The sequence below is a fragment of the Leucoraja erinacea genome, chromosome 38, assembly GCF_028641065.1.
Source record: "Leucoraja erinacea ecotype New England chromosome 38, Leri_hhj_1, whole genome shotgun sequence".
Lineage (NCBI taxonomy): Eukaryota > Metazoa > Chordata > Chondrichthyes > Rajiformes > Rajidae > Leucoraja > Leucoraja erinaceus.
In genome coordinates this window covers 5,154,451-5,172,445 of record NC_073414.1, presented here as the reverse complement: position 1 = coordinate 5,172,445, position 17,995 = coordinate 5,154,451, and the positions used below count along the sequence as shown (strand labels likewise).

The window sequence follows — 17,995 nt, the reverse complement described above, 5'->3', positions numbered from 1 at the left end:
GGCTTGGTATAAGTTTAAATTGTCCCTGGTGATAATGAGTGCTGGGATCGCCGGTCGGTGTGGACTCGGTGGGCTGAAGGGCCTGTTTCCACGCTGTATCTCTAAGCTAAACTAAGAAAAACTAAACTAAAGTATATAGCTTTATGGGCAATATACTTGAAAGGGGCAAAGTTTAAAGGGACAGGTTTATTTACACAAAGGGTGGTGGCTGCTTGGAACTTCCAGGGGTGGTGGTTGAAGCAGGTACATTATGGTCACGGTGGCACAGCGGTAGAGTTGCTGCCTCACAGCGCCGGAGACCTGTGTTCAATCCTGACTACGGGTGCTGTCTGTACGGAGTTTGCACGTTCTCCCCGTGACCTGCGAGGGTTTCCTCCGAGATCTTCAGTTTCCTCCCACACTCCAAAGACGTGCAGGTCTGTAGGTTAATTGGCTTGGTGTAAATGTGAAATTGTCCCTAGTGTGTGTAGGATAGTGTTAGTGTGCGGGGATCGCTGGTCGGTGTGGACCCGGTGGGCTGAAGGGCCTGTTTCCGCGCTGTATCTCTGAACTAAACTAAACTAAAATTAGTGACATTTAAAATACTATTCGATAGGCATATGGATATGCAGGGAATGGAAGGCTATAGGTGATAGTCTTGGCATCTTGGGAAGAACTGGATGATAGATTGTATCAAAGATAGACACAAAGTGCTGGTGTTACTCAGCGGGTCAGGCAGCATCTCTGGAGAAGAAGGATGAGTGACGATTCAGGTCGGAACCTTTCTTCAAACTGAACAGACAGGAGTCTGAAGGAGGGGTCCAACCAGAAACGTCACCTATCCATGTTCTCCAGAGCTGCTGCCTGACCTGCTGAATTACTCCAGCACTCTGTGTCAGTCTTGACATTGTGGGCTGAAGGGCCTGTTCATGTGCTGTACTGTTCTTTGCTCAATACTCTATTTATTTTAATTTAGTTTAGATTAGTTTAGTTTAGTATAGAGATACAGTGCGGAAACAGGCCCTTCGGCCCATCAAGTCAGCACCGGCCAGCAATCCCTGCACCTTAATACTACTCTACACACACTAGGGACCAAGCTGATTAACCTACAAACACACACGCATTTGGAGCGTGGGAGGAAACCGAAGATCTCGGAGAAAACCCACGCGTGCAAACTCCGTACAGACAGCACCTGTAGTCGGGATCGAACCTGGGTCTCTGCCGCTGTGAGACAGCCACTCTACCGCTGCGCCACCGTGTTCGATGTTCTATAAAACAAGCTGGTACGGAAAGGTTCGAAGTTCGAAGATGGATCACTTTTCTGATTGCATTGACGACTTCAACTGATGAAAAACAGAGCTGACTCAGTATCACCCTTCACAGATGCTTTTTGATGCAGTTTCCTGCATTTTGTTTTGGTTCCAACTTCAGATTTCAAGCATCTGCAGCCTTGTGGTTTGATGGAAGAAAAAGGCATGTTTTGTTCATCTTATCTTTCGTATGGTTTCAAAAGTTTAATGAGAGTTCCGTTTTTCTCCAAGAAATAAGTTGCAGTTCCCATTTGGAGTCGGAAGTCGTGTTATTCCTTACTGTGTGTGAGGAAGAGAGGGAAGAGTTTTTAATGTTCCTGGCCCATACTACAGCCTGACACTGCTGTTTTGTGTACTGTAGTCCTTGAGAGGGGAACAGTGATGAAAGAGTAACGGAGACAGAATGCTGTGGAGATACAAGAGACTCCAGATGTTGCAATCTGGAGCAAGGAGCAAACAGCTGGAAGAAATCAGCATCAGGCAGCATCTCTGAGGCAGAGGTAGAGAGGGTGCAATTTCACCAGAAAGTCTTACCATCATTCCCGGGATGGCGGGACTGTCATATGCTGAGAGAATGGAGCAGCTGGGCTTGTACATCTGGAGTTTAGAAGGATGAGAGGCTATCTCATTGAAACATATAAGATTCTTAAGGGCTTGGACACACTAGAGGCAGGGAACATGTTCCCGATGTTGGGGGAATCCAGAACCAGGGGCCACACACAGTTTAAGAATAAGGGGTAAGCCATTTAGAACGGAGACGAGGAAACACAATTTATCACAGAGAGTGGCGAGTCTGTGGAATTCTCTGCCAGTTATCTGGATGCTTTCAAGAGAGAGCTTGATAGGGCTCTTAAAAATAGCGGAGTCAGGGGATATGGGGTGAAGGCAGGAACGGGGTACTGATTGGGGATGATCAGCCATGATCACATTGAATGGCGATGCTGGCTCGAAGGGTCAAATGGCCTACTCCTGCACCTGTTGTCTATTGTCTATTGTCATAAGTGATAGGAGCAGAATTAGGCCATTCGGCCCATCAAGTCTGCTCCGCCATTCAATCATGGCTGATCTATCTCTCCCTCCCAACCCTATTCTGATATCTCACCCATAGCTAAAGATGGTGTAAATATATCTGCCATGGACACTGCGATTTCTTCCCTAGCTTCCCACAATGTCCTAGAATACACTTCATAAGATCAGAGGATCATAAGTGATAGGAGCAGAATTAGACCATTTGGCTCATCAAGTCTACTCCGTCATTCAATCTGATCTATCTCACCCTCCTAACCCCATTCTCCTGCCTTCTCCCCATAACCTCTGACACCCATACTAATCAAGAATCTATCTATCTCTGCCTTAAACATATATCCACTGACTTTGCCTCCACAGTCTTCTGCGGCAATGAATTCCACAGATTCACCACCCTCTGACTAAAGAAATTCAATCCTCATCTCCCTCCTAAAGGAACGTCCTTTAATTCTGAAGCTATGGACCCTGGTCCTAGACTCTCAATAGACAATAGACAATAGTTGCAGGAGTAGGCCATTCGGCCCTTCGAGCCAGCACCGCCATTCAATGTGATCATGGCTGATCATCCCCAATTAGTACCCCACTACTGAAAACATCCGCTCCATATCCACTCTATCCAAGCCTTTCACTATTCAGTAGACACCCTTGGTCGGGACAAAGTCAACTTAGCTAGGCATTGTTATCCATCTATTACTTGCCAGGCTTTGACCAACCCATGTCTTTTTTCCAGCCTTCTCCCGCCTACTACATTCAATCTGAAGAAGGGTCCCGACTCGAAAAGTCATCCATCAGTGTCCTCCAGAGATGCTGCCTGACCTCCTCCACCCTCCACCACCCCCTGAGTTCCTTCAGCACTGTTTGTTCTGCACAAGAGTCCATCATCTGCGGTTTCTTGTATTAAGCTTGGGACGACAGATGGCGCAATGGGCTAAGTGTTCGGCTGGCGACCGGAAGGTAGCCGGTTCGAATCCCGCTTGGAGTGCATACTGTCGTTGTGTCCTTGGGGCAAGACACTTCACCCACCTTTGCCTGTGTGTAAATGTAATGTAATTATGTGAAGCACTTTGGGGTCAATGCAAGTTGACTAAAAATGTGCTATATAAATAAGATTATTATTATTATTTAGCTTAGTTTTCAGATACAGCACGGAAACAGGCCCTTCGGCCCACCAGGTCCACCCCGACCAGCGTTCCCCGCACACTTACATTATCCTACTCACTCTAGGGACAATTTCACATTCACACCGAGCCAATTTACCTACAAACCCGTACGTCTTTGGAGTGTGGGAGGAAACCGAAGATCTCGGAGAAAACCCACACAGGTCACGGGGAGAACGTACACACTCCGTACAGACAGCGCCCGTAGTCGGGATCGAACCTGGGTCTCCGGTGCTGCGAGCGCTGTGAGGCAGCAACTCTACCGCTGCGCCACCGTGACCACCGTTATCTTTGCCCAGCTTCCCCCCGTTAAACAGACAGAATGTTCCCAGTCAATGCATGACTCCACGGGGCTTGCGCCAAGTCACAATCTGCTTCTGATTCAAGCTAATACCCAGGGGATGCCTGGAGAGACTGTCGTCTCTCTGACAGTGGAAGCCCAACTTGGGCTCTTGCCAATTCCTGCCAAGAGCATTGATGAAAAGATGATGAGAAACAGAAAGAACTCTCCTCAGAGAGGAATCTTGGGCAGCATTGTGCAACAACCACCAAAGACTTGGTCTTGATGGACACAAAATACTGGAGCAACTCAGCGGGCCGGGCAGCATCTCTGGAGAAAATGGATGGGTGACATTTCTGGTCGGGACCATTCTTCAGACAATCTTAATAACGCCATCTCCCGGTTGGCAAACACTTTAACTCCCCCTCCCATTCCCACACTGACATTTTGGTCCTGGGCCTCCTCCATTGTCAGAGTGAGGCCAAATGCATATTGGAGACTTAATTCCAACTCTCTGGGAGACTTATGCCCCTGTCCCACTTAGGAAACCAGAACGGAAACCTCTGGAGACTTTGCGCCCCACCCAAGGTCTCCGTGCGGTTCCCGGAGGTTTTTGTCAGTCTCCCCACCTGCTTCCACTACCTGCAACCTCCGACAACCACCTGCAACCTCCGGGAACCGCACGGATACCTTGGGTGGGGCGCAAAGTCTCCAGAGGTTTCCGTTCAGGTTTCCTAAGTGGGACAGGGGCATTAAGATTTGCTGCCTAAACCGCTGAGTTACTCCGGCTTTTTTGTGGCTATCCTCAGCAGAAAGACACTCAAGCCATTTGCAGTGTGTAGATTAGGGGTGGGGAACCTTTTTGTGGTGGAAGGCCGTATTACGTTAGCTGTAATCTAATAAGGCCGCATCCAAGAAACTTCAATTAAATATATTTCAAAATGCACATTATTTTGTTAACATAAGCCCTCATGACTTACTAATGTTGTCATTTTGGCCGTCAGTCGGGGAGGATTATTTCGTTGAAAATTCTTTTACTCTTTGGTGTTTTAAATACGTTCATTTTAAGATTAAAATAAAAATGATAAAAGACGAACAAAAACATGTTAATAAAAATAAAAGGATTTGTTCTACAAAATTTGGATTCAATCAAAAGGCCGCACTTCACGGCCTAGCAGGCCTCATGAGGCCTTAAGGCCCCAGGTTCCCCACACCTGGTGTAGATCAGTGATTCCCAACCAGGGGCCATATCCATGGCAGATTTCAGGGGGGGCCACAGAAAAATGTTTGGGATTTAGGGGGCCACAGGTTCAATGAAGGGGGCCACAGAGCTAAAACCCTGTTGCCTCTTAAATTTCAGTTCTAATACATTTAAATCTATGTAGTTGAAATATTTTTGATGTTTGTGGAATAGAATAACAGAATATATGTGCAATTAATAGACACTGATATTTTTATGGAAGGTATTATAATATTGAAGTACTAATAATGTCATGTGGGGGGCACAGAAAAAATAATAGATCCCCAGGGGGCCATGAGCTAAAAAAGGTTGGGAACTAGTGGTGTCGATACATGATCAGGGAATACTCAAGTTCAAGTTCAAGTGAGTTTGTTGAAATGTGTCCCTGTATAGGACAATGAAATTCTTGCTTTGCTTCAGCACACAGAACATAGTAGGCATTTACTACAAAACAGATCAGTGTGTCCATGTACCATGAACTTGGTGAGACCACACCTGGAGTATTGCGTACAGTTTTGGTCTCCAAATCTGAGGAAGGACATTATTGCCATAGAGGGAGTGCAGAGACGGTTCACCAGACTGATTCCTGGGATGTCAGGACTGTCTTATGAAGAAAGACTGGATAGACTTGGTTTATACTCTCTAGAATTTAGCAGATTGAGAGGGGATCTTATAGAAACTTACAAAATTCTTAAGGGGTTGGACTGGCTAGATGCAGGAAGATTGTTCCCGATGTTGGGGAAGTCCAGGACAAGGGGTCACAGCTTAAGGATAAGGGGGAAATCCTTTAAAACCGAGATGAGAAGAACTTTTTTCATACAGAGAGTGGTGAATCTGTGGAACTCTCTGCCACAGAGGGTAGTTGAGGCCACAGTTCATTGGCTATATTTAAGAGGGAGTTAGATGTGGCCCTTGTGGCTAAGGGGATCAGGGGGTATGGAGAGAAGGCAGGTACGGGATACTGAGTTGGATGATCAGCCATGATCATATTGAATGGCGGTGCAGGCTCGAAGGGCCGAATGGCCTACTCCAGCACCTAATTTCTATGTTTCTATGTTTCTATGATATAAATATACACACACATGAATAAATAAACTGATAAAGTGCAAATAACAGATAATGGGTTATTAATAATCAGAGTTTTGTCCGAGCCAGGTGTAATAGCCTGATGGCTGTGGGGAAGTAGCTATTCCTGAACCTGGTTGTTGCAGATTTCAGGCTCCTGTACCTTCTACCTGAAGGTAGCAGGGAGATGAGTGTGTGGCCAGGATGGTGTGGGTCTTTGATGATGCTGCCAGCCTTTTCGAGGCAGCGACTGCGATAGATCCCTTCGATGGAACTGTGGCCCCTTCTACACTCCTGCATCGGGATTCTCACTGTACTGTTGCAATTTGGAATGGAGGCTGTCATTTTGCCAACTGATCACTGTGTGTCTTCTATTTGAAGCCCAAGAACATCCTTCCTTTGAAGCTGTGACTATTTACAACCGTCAGATCTTATTCTGTTGAACAGATTTCATGATCGTTCATCATCCTTAGATGTGCGTAGATATCTGCCCCTCCGCTTTGTTGTCTGATTGCATTACCCCTGTAACGTCTGCCTCACGCCAGCTGCAGCCGGGCTGTTAACAAGATCTGCGAGGGGGCGTGAAGCAGTGGACAGAGTGCAGGAGCTGGCCGCGATTGAATTAACAATAACGCAAACATAACCAATTCCTGGACCTGTCAGCATTGATTTACACAAACCCTCGCAGGCCACCTGTCTTCGCCCTTTATACTATCAAGGGACAGGTTTTACGGGAGCACTTTGAGCTCCAGGAGAGAGCGTGGGCCACAGAAGGAATTAATGATGGTTTGGCTTGCAATCAGCAGCACATCTCGTGGCAGTGGGAGGGTGGGAGCCGGGGTGGGGTTGGACGGTTGGGTGGGGAAAAGGTAATTAAGAAGGAACTGCCGATGCTGGAAAATCGCTGGTAGACGAAAGTACTGGAGAAACTCAGCGGGTGCACCAGCATCTACGAAACCAGTCTGAAGAAGGGTTTCGGCCCGAAACGTTGCCTATTTCCTTCGCTCCATAGATGCTGCCTCGCCCGCTGAGTTTCTCCAGCACTTTTGTCTACCTTGGGTGAAAGGTGAGGTTGGTGAACCTTGCTTTCTCTATTTTCAACAGCTTACAACAGTGTGTAGGAAGGAACTTCTGCAGATGCTGGTTCAAACCGTAGACACAAAAAGCTGGAGTGACTCGACGGGACAGACATCATCTCTGGAGAAAAGGAATAAGTCTATGGATACAATAGACAATAGACAATTAGTGCAGGAGTAGGCCATTTGGCCCTTCAAGCCAGCACCGCCATTCAATGTGATCATGGCTGATCATCCCCAATCAGTACCCCGTTCCTGCCTTCTCCCCGATCCATGTTGATTTCTGGATGTTGCCTAATGCCCTGTCCCACTTAGGAAACCTGAACGGAAACCTCTGGAGACTTTGCGCCCCACCCAAGGTTTCCGTGCGGTTCCCGGAGGTTGCAGGTGGTTGCCGGAGGTTGCAGGTAGTGGAAGCAGGTAGGGAGACTGACAAAAAACCTCCGGGAACCTCACGGAAACCTTGGGTGGGGCGCAAAGTCTCCAGAGGTTTCCGTTCAGGTTTCCTAAGTGGGACAGGGGCATTAATTCCTTTTGTTGGGCCAGTTCAGATTTTGTTGTTAACAGGAAGGGGTGATCAGTGATAAAGGCTGTTTAAGAAAGAACTGCAGATGCTGGAAAAATTGACGGTAGACAAAAGTGCTGGAGGAACTCAGCGGGTGAGGCAGCATCTATGGAGCGAAGGAATAGGTGACGTTTCTGGTAGAGACGTTTCTTCAGACTGAAGAACTGATAGATGCTGCCCCACCCACTGAGTTTCTCCAGCATTTTTGTCCACCATTGATACTTCCATTGTTAAACCCCTGTCTGTCTCACGGTGCGAGTTGACCCACGAGATACCCTGGGTTTAAACCAAATTTAACTCGTGGTAACTACGTACAATTAACGTCGCAACTCGTGGACGCAACTTAGCGACTCGTGGCGCTAACGGCAGGTACCCGTGAAACTCGGTAACTCTTGTAAAAATTCAAACATGTTTCAACTTTTCCACGAGTAAAATGTACTGCTCAAGTTAAAAATTGGAACTTAAACTGGTTTTAAGAACGTAGTGGTCCGTGCGTTTACCTTGTGAGTCTACCGTGGGAACTCTTTAACTCAGCGGGCAGGAAACATTAGTTCCAGAAGAGGTTGAATGAAACTTGGACGCAAAATGAGACTCTCTTTACACTATTCCATCAACACGGCCAGCGTAGAGATAAAACTGTTTAAATTATTTTATTTTCAGGCCTCATGAGATATGTATGAAATTTATGAGAACTGCCTGTCCTATAAACAGTGTTATCTGCGTGTCAATTAATAAATTTCTTTCAGGAAACTGCATTGTAGAACAAATATGTACGGAACGGGTTCTAGTTCCCTCCCACCCTCCTGTCACACATGTTCACGAAAAGATTAACATGTAGATACCAGGAACAGCAAGTGCTAGAATCTTGCGCAAAACACAAAGTGTTGGAGGAACTCATTGGGTCCGTCTGAAGAAAGGTCTCGTCCCAAAACATCTGCGCTCTGTGTCAGGGAATTCCACAGATTCACAACTCTCTGGGTGAAAAAGGTTTTCCCTCATCTCAGTCCTAAATGGCCTACCCCCTTATTCTTAAACTGTGACCTCTGGTTCTGGCCTCCCCCAACATTTTTCCTGCATCTAGCCTGTCCATTTCCATCAGAATTTTATACGATGTCATACGATAGAATGTTATTTATCCCAGGAGGGAAATCGATCTGCCAACAGCCATAAAAACACCAAATACATTAAACATGAAATTAAAGGGAAGAGTGGAAAGGTTTGGCGATGTGAGGTGGGAGATTGCAACCTTCTCGTGGTCCGCCCTGCTTCGACGAATGCAATCAACTCGGCATGCTCAATCAAATAAGATCAAATAGAACAAGTTGTCCGACAACTTTAGGCTGTGCACGCCATATACGCAAGAAGGAGAAGATTGGCGATGCGCAAAGATTGTGTGTGGGGAGGAGGGGAGTCAGTTCACCCCACGACAGAAAGGGGAAGAGTTGTACAGTTTGATAGCCCCCCGGAAGAAGGATATCCTGTGATGTTTGTTATATGTTTCCATACGATCCCCTCTCATCCTTCTAAATCAAGTTCATGTCAAGTTCAAGTGAGTTTATTGTCATGTGTCCCTGTATAGGACAATGAAATTCTTGCTTTGCTTCAGCACACAGAACATAGTAGGCAATTACTACAAAACAGATCAGTGTGTCCATATACTAATGATATAAATATATACACACACACACATGAATAAATAAACTGATAAAGTGCAAATAACAGAAAATGTGTTATTAATAATCAGAGCTTTGTCCGAGCCAGGTTTAATGGCTGTGGGGAAGTAGCTATTCCTGAACCTGGTTGTTGCAGTCTTCAGGCTCCTGTACCTTCTACCTGAAGGTAGCGGGGAGATGAGTGTGTGGCCAGGATGGTGTGTGGGTCTTTGATGATGCTGCTGGCCTTTTTGAGGCAGCGACTGCGATAGATCCCCTCGATGGAAGGAAGGTCAGAGCCGATGATGGACTGGGCAGTGTTTACTACTTTTTGTAGTCTTTTCCTCTCCAGGGCGCTCAAGTTGCCGAACCAAGCCACGATGCAACCGGTCAGCATGCTCTCTACTGTGAATCCCAGTGAATAGAAACTCAGTTGAGGCATTCTTTGGTAAAACGACATCACCTATCCATCACCTCCATGGGTGCTACCTGACCCATTGAGTTACTCTAGCACTTTAGGAATAAAATGGGCTGGATGCAGAGTAAATCTCTGTCTCCAAGATGGACACAAAAAACCGGAGTAACTCAGCGGGTCAGACAGCATCTCTGGAGAAAAAGAATAGACCCTTCTTCAGACGAGAGCTATCTCTACATTGCTTGTTCAAACACTCTCTCAAGTACAGCGTAGATTGGAAGCAGAGTGAAACTGTCTAAGTGTCTCACACTCTTCCAAGGCAGGGTCGTGCATGGATTAGACAGAAAGATCGTTCTGTATTTGTCATGACACACAAAGAAACAAATAAATCACATTGAGATTACATATTGGGTAACAACCAACCCTGCAGACACAAAAAGCTGGAGTTACTCAGGCAGCATCTCTGGAGGGAAGGAATGGGTGACGTTTCGGGTCGAGACCCTTCTTCAGACTGAGAGTTAGGGGAGGGGGCAGGACAAAGATAGAATGGAGGTGGTGACAGTTATGCCCCGTCCCAAAAAATTCTGTCCCCGTCCCCTCCATGTTTTATAGCGAGTTCCACTCTTGAGTACACGTGACAATAAACTACACTGCTTTGCCGTTTGCCTAACATATTGGCTACAGCTTTTTCAATGGATGGCAATAATGTCACAGTCTCTCGTTACCTCAAGCTGTAGGTTCAAAATACGTGACTACCCTGGGAGTGAAGCTCACCATATGGAGCCTGTTAAAGTATCAAACACGTACTTGAGCAGGGTCATTGATATTATAATTGCTCTGTTTTCCTCCTGTGAGGTCATGTGTTTTCTTAATTAGTTTGTTTAAACATCAAATGTTCCATGTCCTGATTGGAAACTGGCAGTGGGAAGTCAGCGCGTCCCAACTATGCGTTGGGGTTGGTGAAGGAATGCGTGTCAAATGGGAAGGTTTAGGTTGAATGAGTCAGCCCAGTAGCCATCAAAGATCTTATAGCAGAGCTCAGCTCGAAGATCTTTGGTAGCCATGTCACAAGCAAAGATCTTTGGTCACAAGCAGAGGCATGATGTGTGGCTGTCCGACTTGGCATTATGTTGGCTATTGGCATTTGGTTGTTCCGGGCAATGTGCTGATTCTTGCCAATTCTATCCCTAAACTTTGCAAGTGCCTTTGAAGTCCCCGCTGAGCTTGGATTCAGAGCGCTCATTTACAAGGCAGCTTATGCTCATTAATAAAATAGTTTTGAGTTTTGGCGGTCTGATAAAGGACTACTGTGTTTTCCAACGTAACTTTATTCGAAAGTTCAAGTTGCAGCAGACAGGTTTAACAGACACGTCTGGCCACATCGGGGGGGTCAGCGCTGAACTAACGTGCGCAGGGGGAAAACCGCGCGAAAACAACAACCCTGAGTCACGTGACCGCGGTTCCTGAACGCCGGGTTCGATATCTGCGTGCGCTAACAGGCGCTGCTACAGAGTATTATTTGGAGCATCACCCCTGTGCTCATTTTGTTTTGCATGTTAAGGCTGAATGGCACGAAGCTTTGGATAGACTCAAAATGCTGGAATATCTCACCAGGCCAGGCAGCATCCGTGGAGCAAACAAACAGGTGGAAATGGAATGGCTGATCCATCTTTCCCTCCTCCTGCCTTCTCCCCCTAGCCCCTGTCAAAATCTAACCACCAATTTGTACATCTACAAGTTACTCCAGCTTTATGTGCCTATTCCCAGCACCACCCTCGTTCTACGAGTTAGTAAGTTTAACAAAAAAGTGAATTGCAAGGATTTTTTATGGGGTGCAGTGAGAGAGAGAGAATATTTCTTCTGGCAGGGCAGGGAAGAACAAGAGCGTAATGTTAGATGCTAAAAGCTGGAGTAACTCAGCGGGACAGGCAGCATCTCTGGAGAGAAGGAATGGCCTCTCACTTCTGAGGTCTGAGGTCCCCACCTGCTTTAAAAGGGCATCAATTATACCAGTGCCCAAGAAGAGTAAGGTGACGTGCCTCATTGACTATGGCACTAACGCCGGTGGTGATGAAGTGCTTTGAGAGGCTGATCATGCAGCGATCGATCCAGGCCGGAGATGCCGCTCTCCAGTCCAGCGGACCACCGTGGTGATGTCGCCGCTGCCGAAAGCCGGAACGCCGTCTCAGCTCCGAGTCGGCCCAACACAGCCTCAGCTCCGAGTCCCGCAGCCTCAGCTCCGAGCCCCGCTGCATCAGCTCTGAGTCCCGCTGCATCAGCTCCGAGTCCCACTGCAACAGCTCCGAGTCCCACTGCAACAGCTCCGAGTCCCACTGCAACAGCTCCGAGTCCCACTGCAACAGGCTATATACCCCATTGAAGACCCCATCTACCCCATTGGGGACCCTATCCACCTCATTGGAGACCCTCAGACTATCTTTGATGAAACTTTACTGGATTTATCTTGCAATTAATGTCATTCACGATATTCCGTTTCTCACGTATCTGTACACTGTGGACGGCTCGATTGGGATCGTGTATTATCTTTGGGGACTGCGTTTATTCCATCGGGTTTCTGCTTATATAAATCATTGACTCAGATCAAAGAAATTGGCAGAGGTTCAGGTAATTTCTGTTCCCTACATTAATCCCATTGTGCAATTAATTACTCAACAGCACTGTGTATATATCAACATGCTTTTACAGACGGAAAAGCTCATCTCGGTAATACAACAGCAACAGAGCAAATGGAACAGTGAGACCAAAGGGAATGAATTGAGTCACATCAAAGCTCAGTTCCTTAAAACAACCTCTCGTGTTCATTTCTTTTTCATCTCTGATGACAGTCATAGTCACAGAGTGATACAGTGTGGGAACAGGCCCTTCGGCCCAACTTGCCCACACCGGCCAAGCTATACTATCCCCAACATAGCTTTAAAATGATGAGAGGGATAAACAGAGTTGATGTGGACAAGCTTTTCCCTTTGAGAATAGGGAAGATTCAAACAAGAGGACATGACTTCAGAATTAAGGGACAGAAGTTTAGGGGTAACATGAGGGGGAACTTCTTTACTCAGAGAGTGGTAGCTGTGTGGAATGAGCTTCCAGTGGAAGTGGTGGAGGCAGGTTCAATTTTATCATTTAAAAATAAATTGGATAGGTATATGGACGAGAAGGGAATGGAGGGTTATGGTATGAGTGCAGGCAGGTGGGACTAAGGGAAAATAATTGTTTGGCACGGACTTGTAGGGCTGAGATGGCCTGTTTCCGTGCTGTAATTGTTATATGGCTATATGGTTATAACATGTCCCAACTACACTAGTCCAACCTGCCTGCGTTTGGTCCACGTCCCCCCAAACCCGTCCTATCCATGTACCTGTCTAATATTAGGATAGACCAGGGGTGGGGAACCTTTTCATGTTGAAAGCCGCATTAAGTTAGCTGTAATCTAATAAGGCCGCATCCAAGAAGCTTCAATTAGATATACTTCAAAATGTACATTATTTTGTAAAATTCTAACTACTATGTACTAACTTCAAAAAATGTTAATTCTAAGGTTAATTAACCTTCTAATGAGTTTGTTGTGACTGCTTTTTGTGGGAAAGCATTTGAATATATAGTTGTAACATGGAGGTACGCAGTTTCAGCTGATCTTCTAGATGGGTATCCGTCACTTGTGACCTTAAGGGCATCTTGATTTGGGTTAGGTAAGAGAATGCAGTTCGCAGCAATAAGTGGTTGAAAAGCAAGAAAGCATTTCTCGTGCATGTCAAAGTTAACGTACATTCTAGAGCCGCATTCGAACTAAATCATGAGCATATCAAGTGTTAAAGTAGCCCTCTTGACTTACTAATGTTTTACAATACAATTTATTTGTTATCATTTGACCTCTTCAAACGAAATTTAGTTTCTGCAGTCATACACACAAGAAAAAAGAACCAAGACACAACACAATTTACACAAACATCCATCAGAGTGAATCTCCTCCTCACTGTGATGGAAGGCAAAGTCTTATCTCTCCCCTGAACTCCTCCCGATGTCAGTCAAAGTCCCTGTTTGGTCGCCAGTCTGGGAGGATTATTTTGTTGAATATTCGTTTACTCTTTGGTATTTTTAAATACTTTCATTTTAAGATTAAAATTAAAATAATAAAACATAGAAACATAGAAATTAGGTGCAGGAGTAGGCCATTCGGCCCTTCGAGCCTGCACCGCCATTCAATATGATCATGGCTGATCATCCAACTCAGTATCCTGTACCTGTCTTCTCTCCATACCCTCTGATCCCCTTAGCCACAAGGGCCACATCCAACTCCCTCTTAAATATAGCCAATGAACTGTGGCCTCGACTACCCTCTGCGGCAGAGAGTTCCAGAGATTCACCACTCTCTGTGTGAAAAAAGGTCTTCTCATCTCGGTTTTAAAGGATTTCCCCCTTATCCTTAAGCTGTGACCCCTTGTCCTGGACTTCCCCAACATCGGGAGCAATCTTCCTGCATCTAGCCTCTCCAACCCCTGACAAACAAAATGTTTCTGCAAAATTTTGATTCATTCAAAAGGCCGCACTTAATGGCCTAGAAGGCCTTAGGTTCACCACCACTAGGATAGACCCTTCTAACTCTCTTCAGAGATGCTGCCTGTCCCGCTGAGTCATTCCAGCATTTTGTGTCTATCTTCGAGCACTCAGTGACAAAATTTAAATTTCAGGGGGCTGGGCAGAGAGGATACACAGATGCATAGAATCGTTGAAACATAGGGACCAGACAGGGACACTTGAGTCCACCTTGCCTATCATGCCTACCTATGCCACTCTCGTTTGCCCCATATCCTTCTACACTTGTTCTAACCAAGAATCTGACCTTCGTAACAATGCAATAACATCTTCCCCCACCACCTCCTCAGGCAGCTTGTTACAAATATTCACCACCACCTTCCGTGTGAAAAAAAAGTACCCCCCAGATATCCTTTAAACCTCTCCCATCATCTGAAATCTATGCCTCCTAGTTCTCTGCTCGACTCCCCAGGCTGAAGAGTCTAAAAATAGAAGTCATACTCTCGGGACAATGAGTCATTTAAGCCTGACAGGGTGATTTCGCCATTTTCCCCACAACCACAACGCAACTTCATCTTTCGATCTCCACCTTACAAACTAATTCCACTCTCGGGCAAGCTGGATGCACAGGCAAGACCGTCTGAAGACGGGTCCCGACCCGAAACATCGCCCATTCCTTCTCTCCAGAGATGCTGCCTGTCCCCGCTGAGTTACTCCAGCATTCTCTATCTATCTTCGGTGTAAACCAGCATCTGCAGTTCCTTCCTACACACTTCTTGGGTGAGGCCGCATTTGGAATATTGTGTACAGCTCTGGCCTTTCCATTACAAGAAGGATATGGAGGTTTTGCAGAGAGAGAAGAGGTTTACCAGAAGGCCGTCTGGAATAGAGGTATTAGCTACAAGGGGTCACAGTTCAAGAATCTAGAACCAGGGGTCACAGTTTAAGAATCTAGAACCAGGGGTCACAGGTTAAGAATAAGGGGCGGGCCATTTAGGGCTGAGATGAGAAAAACTTTTTCACCCAGAGAGTTGTGAATCTGTGGAATTCTCTGCCACAGAAGGCAGTGGAGGCCGATTCACTGGATGTTTTCATAGATACATGGATAATAGGTGCAGAAGTAGGCCATTCGGCCCTTTGAGCCTGCACCACAATTCAATATGATCATGGCTGTTCATCCAACTCGGTATCCTGTACCTGCCTACCCCCTGATCCCTTTAGCCACCATATAACCATATAACAATTACAGCACAAAAACAGGCCATCTCGACCCTTCTAGTCTGTGCCGAACACATAATCTCCCCTAGTCCCATATACCTGCACTCAGACCATAACCCTCCATTCCCTTCCCATCCATATAACTATCCAATTTATTTTTAAATGATAAAAACGAACCTGCCTCCACCACCTTCACTGGATGCTCATTCCACACAGCTAACGCTCTCTGAGTAAAGAAGTTCCCCCTCATGTTACCCCTAAACTTCAGTCCCTTAATTCTCAAGTCATGTCCCCTTGTTTGAACAAGGGCCACATCTAACTCCCTCTTAAATGTAGCAAATGAACTGTGGCCTCAACTACCTTCTGTGGCAGAGAGTTCCAGAGATTCACCACATTTTCAAGAGAGAGTTAGATAACGGAATCAAGGGATATGGGGGAAAAAATCAAGAACGGGGTACTGATTTTAGATGATCAGCCATCTTCTTCTTCTTCTTGCGTATGGCATGAAAGTTGTCAGACAGACAACTTGTTCTCTTTGATCTTATTTGATTGTGCGCGGGAGGTTGATTGCATTCGTTGAAAAAGGTCGGACCACGGTGAAGGTTGCAAACTTTCACCTCATGATGAGCCATGATCATACTGAATGGCGGTGCTGGCTCGAAGATAGACTTGGTTTATACTCTCTAGAATGGATAGACTTGGTTTATACTCTCTAGAATGGATAGACTTGGTTTATACTCTCTAGAATTTAGAAGATTGAGAGGGGGGATCTTATAGAAACTTACAAAATTCTTAAGGGGTTGGACAGGCTAGATGCAGGAAGATTGTTCCCGATGTTAGGGAAGTCCAGGACAAGGGGTCACAGCTTAAGGATAAGGGGGAAATCCTTTAAAACTGAGATGAGAAGAACTTTTTTCACACAGAGAGTGGTGAATCTCTGGAACTCTCTGCCGCAGAGGGTAGTTGAGGCCACAGTTCATTGGCTATGTTTAAGAGGGAGTTAGATGTGGCCCTTGTGGCTAAGGGGATCAGAGGGTATGGAGAGAAGGCAGGTACGGGATAGTGAGTTGGATGATCAGCCATGATCATATCGAATGGCGGTGCAGGCTCGAAGGGCCGAATAACCATATATAACCATATAACAATTACAGCACGGAAACAGGCCATCTCGACCCTTCTAGTCCGTGCCGAACACATAATCTCCCCTAGTCCCATATACCTGCGCTCAGACCATAACCCTCCATTCCCTTCCCATCCATATAACTATCAACGAATGGCCTACTCCTGCACCTAATTTCTATGTTTCTATGTCTATGTTTCTATGAAGGGCCGAATGGCCTACTCCTGCACCTGTATTCCATGTTTCTCTGTTTCCTCGGAGTTGGCCATCCCGACTCAGACTTAGACGAGGGAGTTTGCGCATGGCACAGTACCATAATAGGCAGTGTGTTCGACCAGGATGAGTAGCCCACTTGCTGTGCATTTTGTTGTGAAGTTCCCAGGAATTCCCCAGCATTTTAACCATTCCTGATGCCCAATTGTTTCCAGAGGATTACTCCCGTTTTGACAGCGCTTGCTTTGGGAATTTCTGAATGGTTTCCCTGCATCATCTTTGGCCCAAGTTAGTGAATGCGTCCTTAAAATTCCTGATTCTCGTAAAGATTCAATCTCATTTACCGCTCCATTACAAATTCCAGCTTCAAGTCCCTTGCGACAGCTGTGCTCGTCCCAAGTGAAACAATTGACCCGCAGACCAGAAACATAAATGGGATTCACTGTGGCATTATGTGGATCATTAAACCAATGTTCAATTAGAAAAGATTTACTTAACATTTTAATTCAAAGTTAAAATGAAACGTCATATGTTCATAGGTGAGGGGAGCAGAATTAGGCCATTCGGCCCATCAGGTCTACTCCGCCATTCAATCATGGCTGATCTACCTCTCCCTCTCAAACCCCCATTCTCCTGCCTTCTCCCCATAACCCCTGACACCCGTACTAATCAAGAATCTATCCATCTCTGCCTTAAAAATACCCATTGACTTGGCCTCCACTGTGGCAAAGAATTCCACAGATTCACCACCCTCTGACTAAAGACATTTCTCCTCATCTCCTTCCTAAAGGAATGTCCTAAAGGAATGTGAGGGGAGCAGAATTAGGCCATTCGGCCCATCAAGTCTACTCCATCATTCAATCTGATCTATCTCTCCCTCCTAACCTCATTCTCCTGCCTTCTCCCCATAACCCCTGACACCCGTACTAATGAAGAATCCATCCATCTCTGCCTTAAAAATATCCACTGACTTGGCCTCCACAGCCTTCTGTGGCAAATAATTCCACAGATTCACCACCCTCCGACTAAAGAAATTTCTCCTCATCTCCTTCCTAAAGGAATGTCCTTTAATTCTGAGGCTGCGGCCTCTACTCCTACACTCTCCCACTATTGGAAATATCCTCTCCA

At 46.0% G+C, this 17,995-nt stretch overlaps 1 protein-coding gene across 1 annotated transcript in view; it reads right to left on the bottom strand.

Moving 5' to 3' along the window:
• ptgir (prostaglandin I2 receptor) overlaps positions 1-17,995 on the bottom strand; it is a 56,931-nt gene that overhangs the window by 23,438 nt on the left and 15,498 nt on the right. The window lies entirely within an intron of this gene.